The following is a 6,991-nucleotide window of genomic DNA, read 5'->3' on the forward strand; positions in this document are numbered from 1 at the left end:
TGACGGATGGGCTCTGCTCTGTCGGGTAGGGTAAGCCTGACCGCAGTGCCACGGCGTTCACCGTTTGACAGGCACGCTTGGGGTAGAACTACATTTCCAGGCTGCTTAGCTGCGTACCGCAAAAGCACTTCGTACCAAACCTCTACAGAAGCTATTCGGGCTGCTAATGATCTCACAAATGTTTATACTTTGTAATAACGATGTGGCACAGTATTACCTAGCAACATAATTTCATAAGAGTATTTTTGGACTTAAGGCTCAGAATACTTAAAAGATGTCAAGCGATTGATAAACCCATGATTTTATTTACAAATTTAAATGCAAGTGTGGATGCAATAGCTGCTCACTGAAAACCTGATTTTAAAACCGAGGGTTTCTCACAGCTTCTGCTGGTGCCCGTGTTTTCTTCCGGACACGCTGGACTACATGAGATGTTAAGCACAATTTGTAAAAAAAGTTATTAGAATTTAATAATATGCTGCTTTATGAAGGATGTTCATCAAGTCACAGAAAATAGCACTCAAAGTAGAAACCACGGCTGATGTAACCTGATGCTCTACCTTTTCTTAATCATGCTATTAATTTGCATATGACTGTGTCTAATCCTTGTCATGACAGACATGGTTTATGGAAGATGATCTCGTACCGAATTTGAAAATAGAGTATTACTCTTTGGATTTTCACCTTAAATGTACAAAATTGTATTAAAATAGAAGGCTTTTAAAATCAATCATGCATATTATTTGAAGATTTTTGGTATTGAAAACTTAAACGGCATAGAGAAAACACTATAATATTAACGAATGACATGTAACATGTTTCATATATAAAAAATATGAAGGGGTGGTTTTCTTTCAAATATGTCATGCACAAGATTGTGGAAACTATATGTTATTTCTGTTATTTTCACAAGAGTTTATGCTGAGCAGAAAAACTGCTTCATAGTCATCCTCTCACCCCAAAACACCTCCAGCTGCCAAACTAAATGCAGATATATGAAGTTTCCCTGATAATGACTGCAACTTTACCAGGACACTACTACAGAAATATTTTTTTTTTTTTTGCCCCAAAATGAAACAGAAAAAACCCCCAATAATTTAAGCAGATTATTATAATCTTTGAGTATTTCACTGCAATAAACTAACACACATTCTAACTCCTCAACGCTCTTCAGATGGTTTTATAAACATACACACTAGCTGGCCGGCATTTTCAGCAGCGCTTGCTTACCAGAAGCCAAATGGAATGTGAAACAGTCGATCACTATTTAGAGTGTAAATAATTTTGCAGTACCGCTCCTGAAATTCAAAATGCATGAAACATTAGAAACACGGTTCTAGATTTCTACTGTTTTCTGAATAACTATTCCACATTTTCAGGTAGGACAAAAGCGTTAGGTTACCCATGAGCACTCCACCGTAGGTGCGCAGGAGCACATGGTCTTGACCTGTTCCAGGTTGAGGTTTTTTCTGGTTGGTTGTCTCTTGGTTTTGGTCCCATCAGTGTCCGTTCTGCTCTTCCATGTGGTTTGCTAAGACCATAAAGGATCACGCATATCGTCTGTTGGGTTTTTGGTGTTTTGGTTTGGTTTCATTTCTTTGTTGTTTTTTTTCCAGCAGGAGCATCCCAGGCTGTATCAACTGTGATGGAAAACTACATAAATAGGGGTGGGACAAACCGCAGAATGTGCAACGATATCGCTGTCTTAAATAACTTTCTGGTGGATAGTTTTCTCTTTTGAGTATCTGTCCTGTGTGTACGACACCTGTAAACCATGGGTTACGACATTAACTAGCCTTTGGGTCAAACAGGATGACTTTCCCAGATAGAGACTCCAATTTTGAAGCTTCCATGAAGTTATAATATATAGAAAAATACAAGCAGAGATCCAGGAGCTCCAGAGATGTTCTTGAGCCTACACGTGTGGCTTAGGGTCTTACAGAATGTCCTCCAGCCACATCTGGGCTTCGCCTTTTTTATCTCCCAGCACATTTTACAATCTTTAAAAATCATGAATATCTGGAAGGTGAATCTTCAATGAAAACTAGATTGACTCAACTGGAATTAGCAGATATGGTCGTTGAAACTATCAAATAAAAGTACATTTTTTACACAACCATTAATTAAATTACAAAGCCCATTTACTTTACAGGATGCTGTGAAAGCAGAAAGTGTAAGTGTCTTCTCAAAGAGATCAGACGAGTTCCTGGAAGACAGTTACATCTTTAGCTGTTTGCTGTGATGATCTAGATGTAATCTCCAGCTCACTTCGTGTTGCTAAGGTCAGAACAAGGGGGCAGTAAGGCTTCTTGAGGCAAAGGTAGTTAATTTTATAATCGGAAGGATTTGTTTTCTTATTTCACTGCAGAGTAGGGAGCAGATAGTTACGATGAAAAATCTCCCAGTTTAATAGCAAATGTTACACACACCTCACCTATGGATATGAGCTAGAAGGCTAATTAATGCCAAGCAGCAGAAGCCTGTCGGTGTCCACAGAAAACGACTGCATCCAGTCAGTGAAACTAGAACGTAACAGAAATACATCAAAGCCTGTTTTCTTCTTGAATAAAGCACAAAATTTTGATCTTTACATTCTTCAGTTGAAAGCAGCTATAAACAGCCAATTAGCTGACTTCGTTTAATATTTCCATTTGCATACTCAGCAGTTGCAGCAATCTATGCACCTTTGCGAAAACTCAGCACACAGTAGGGGGAGATAAAGCTCAGTCATGCAACTCTTCAGTATCTTGGGAGATTTGAAACAATACAGTAGAAAATCAGAGGCTTCACTCAGAACGTAGGAAAGGGACTTACAAGCCAGCATCCAAAATGCCAGGCTGGTGTTACTCTGAAGAGTGCTTGGACCATACACGTCATGGAACATCCCACCAAGAAATTCAATGCAGTAACTAAACTTCACCGATTTTAATGGCACTAATATAAGATGAATGAATTATCTTTTTCCTTCAGTGACAGGAGTTAACTGCAACAGCAGGAACTCTCCTGAACAATCACGTCATGGAGACACATTCTTCAAAACGCAAGGCATCACTGGTCTCTCCAGTACTGTAGAGTGAGAAGGTCTGTTGGAGGAACCACTGCACTTTTGAGGGTCAGAAGGTAATAGCAATAATTACACCTTGAGGTAAGGAAAGAGAAAGATGAGATTAACTGAAGAAGCCAGAGCAGCTTGTCAGTGGCTTTGATTTTGCTTTCTCCTCGAAGTTTCTGATGGTAAGAGGGCTGTGATGGCAGAGACACAAAAGGTATTTCAGATAACTGCGTGTGAGGACTCCAATAGCAGGAAATAGTTCAGGATAAGCCGCCTGCAATCACTTAAATAAACAAGATCATTTTATTTGTTTTGCCACTGAAAAAGCTCAGTCCCTCTGAAGGGACAGGAACTGTCTGCAGTTTCTCAGGAACTCTGAGAGAGCCAGACTTGCCAGGTATGCAGTTGTTACCTCCAATATACAAGAGACTCATCAGCACCTCTCACAGCCTGAAAGGAAGGTTAAGGAGAAAGCGAGGAGAGCTGTCTCTGGAGCTCGATGATATGACCTTAAAATGTCATGACATTAAAATCTGATCTGACAAAAAGCTTTTGATAACTTGTGAGTCTGAACTTAAGAAATCAAAAGAATAAACCCAGTGTACGTGGTTGCCTGAGCTGTTCTCAGGTGACTTTGACCTTTCCTTTGCTGCAATTACTAAGCAAAGTGAGGGGAAAGCACAGGAAAGGAAAATCAGTAATTTTCACACAGATCCAATCTCTGCCATTCAGTCTTTTGGCACAGAGCTACAGGAGGTGGCCTGTCAAATTTGGTGCATGGTTTACAAGACAGCCAGCTTTATGGTTACAAGAAGTCCTAAATCATCTTCTTCTGGAGAGGGGATTCTAGTGCCAAAGCCAGAGCGTATCAGTGGACAACCTCCTGCCAAATGGTTGTGAGTACAAAAGGAAGGAACAGTGCACAGATGGCCTGGTACCAAGAGCTCTGTTACCTGCTTTGCAGCTGGGTAGTCCAAGTTTGGAGCCAGCCTTCCCTCAGTATAGTCTCGGGTAGTGACTGATCGAACTGCTGGAGCTCACCAGCTGTGTACTGCAGAGACTTGAGAAAACTCCCCTTCTCCAACAGGACAAAGGCACCTGCCATTAGAATGGACACATGCCCCATGACTTGAAGACAGCACGTTAGCCATGTGTTAGCACCTTGTGTACCATTCAGAATATGCTAATATTATTTAGAATAATAGGCTGCAAAGTCCATCTTTTCTGAACGTCTTATTTTAGCATTTTTGCAAGAAGTATTTTCCCTCAACTGATGGGCTACAGCTGTCACATGGCAAAGAAAAATAGCTGTTGGAGGTAGAAAAGGTTATACAGCATGACTAGGACTGCTAATTTCGGCCTGTAAATAGAAGCTATCTTTTCACAGAAAGAAAAATAATGAAAAATAAAGATAACAAAGCAAACTCTATTAGTGTTTGCAATCTTCCCATACAGCTTGGGCCAGCTCTAGCATATTTACATCGAGTCATCTTACACACACAATTGCATAGTCAAAGAAACATTCTGCAAATGAGAAAGATACAAATAAAGGTTTCATTGTATTCTCTAACAGTAATTTGATTATTAATTTTGAGTTTTATTGTGAGACAGATGAAAGTACTATTAAAATATATATCACATTCTAGAAACAACCAACACAAAAACTGGTAATTGTAAAACACAACTCTAATGTCCGTGCTTAAGCTCCCATTACTAGCACCTTAACAAAAGTTCATCATCGGGAAAAGTTACGGCAGGTGCACGTATTTCTCATGGTCAGATATTTCAAAGCTTTCTACTCATAAACTGTTATAGCTCAGAATTTTGCACCCTCTCTAGAGACTTTCCTGAGGGCAGTATTAAGCTGGAAAGTACTGGCTAGTGCTGAAGTTTCCATATGATTACACAAGAGCAGTTTCTTATTCTCGTTCCAGTCATTTACACCAGATGAGATGGCTTGTGGCAAGCAAAGCATTTCAGTTCCTAACCTCAGCTGAGCATACTAGCACCTTAACAAAAGTTCATCATCAGGAAAAGTTACGGTAGATGCACGTATTTCTTCTCATGGTCAGATATTTCAAAGCTTTCTACCCATAAACTGTTACAGCTCGGAATTTTGCACCCTCTCTAGAGACTTTCCTGAGGGCAGTATTAAGCTGGAAAGTACTGGCTAGTGCTGAAGTTTCCATATGATTACACAAGAGCAGTTTCTTATTCTCGTTCCAGTCATTTACACCAGATGAGATGGCTTGTGGCAAGCAAAGCATTTCAGTTCCTAACCTCAGCTGAGCATGGGAAATTCCTTTGTGAAAGAAGATATACAGTCAGAAATCGTTTTTTTTTTACAAGTTTCAGCAAAGGTGACCTGCTGGAGCAGAACGGGATTATCTGGAGCACATCTACAGATCCTGGAATTTCAGGGTCCCAAAAAGCAGACTTTGGAGAGGCTGATCATTAAATTATTAGGGGCCATAATTAAAACAAGCTCTCAATTCTGACCAAGTAACACTGAGATTAAGCAAGAAAACAAAATGAACCCTTACAGCCAATCTTACTACTCCTCCTCAGGGTGCAGAAACATCTATGTTCATTTTGTTCAGGTATCTAGATATTTGCTGCCAAGTGTTAGAGCTGAGTCGGCCACTGGCCAAATGACAGACATCCTCTGTTAACCACTGTCCTTTCCCAAAGGCAAAGAGAAAGGGAATAAGGGAGAGAGACTTATGGATTGGAAAAGAAAACTGAAACTGCTTTAATGAAAATAATAACTATATACAAATAGATACAAAACCAACACCAAACCCGACCCCCCTGATGTCAGTCACGTCACCGTCACCACTGATGCTGTGGGCAGGCACTGGGGAAGGCCCAGACTGGACTCGGCGGCAGACGGGAACCCGATGCAGGAGCTGGATTCCAGAACAGGATTCAGGGATGCACGGACTGGGATTGAAGGCAGAACAGACAGAGTCCTGCTCGGACACCAGGCATTGACGAAGAGAGCTGGACCCTTGTGACCCCTCGGCTTTACACCGAATACGACGTGTATGGGCTGGAACACCTTGTTGGTCAGGGTAGGGTCACCTGTCCTGTCCGCTCCTCCCCGCAGGAACAGCCTCTCACTTACTGCACCCCACCGTGACACACAGGATTGAGCAGTGACCTCGGTCTGCCCAGGAGCGAGGATAAGCCAGAGCCTTTCTGCACGCCAGTCCCTGGCAGGAGCTGTGCACACCGAGCGTTATCACCTCCAGGAGCAGACGCTGTCTGCACAAATGTGCTGTCACTTGGAGAGTAAGTAAAATCATAAGTAAAATCACTGAACAGCATGAGTGCTGTTCTAACTCAAACCAGGACAATCCCCATGAAATCTCCACCCAAAAGACATCAGCACACCTTGATTCACTCAGGCTCTCCCTTTTGGATTGAGGAAAGCTTTCAGTAGGATGGTTCCTAAATATTGGGTAGCTAAATACACGCCTGAGATCAAAAGCAAGTAGATCCCAAACAGAGATTAAAGAGTTATTTTAACCACTATATGGTGAGCTCTGTTCTAACTCAAAGCAGGACATTTGCACTGTCTGTATCCATACCTAGAAATGTACTATCCAGCAAGTGGCAGGTATCTGCAGCTTTCTGAAGATGAAATATTGATTCAGTTCTAATAAATAATGAAAATGCAGTAGATCTTACATGACATAATAGGTTAATTTATTATATTAACTTTTTACTTAAAAGAACAACTCTCAAAATTGTTTCACATGCTATTTGAAATTAGATTTACACTGATTAAGCTTGTAAAATTTCTATAGCCAATCCAGTTAACGAGTCAACATTAAGTTATGCAGGACTCAAAGATCATTCTTATGACAATAGCAGCTGATTTCTGTTAGTTTGATCTTCATTTGCACACGTTGTTCAAAACCGTCCACAAACATA

The sequence above is a fragment of the Buceros rhinoceros genome, unplaced genomic scaffold (assembly GCF_000710305.1).
Source record: "Buceros rhinoceros silvestris isolate BGI_N320 unplaced genomic scaffold, ASM71030v1 scaffold3499, whole genome shotgun sequence".
In the NCBI taxonomy this organism is placed as follows: Eukaryota; Metazoa; Chordata; class Aves; order Bucerotiformes; family Bucerotidae; genus Buceros; species Buceros rhinoceros.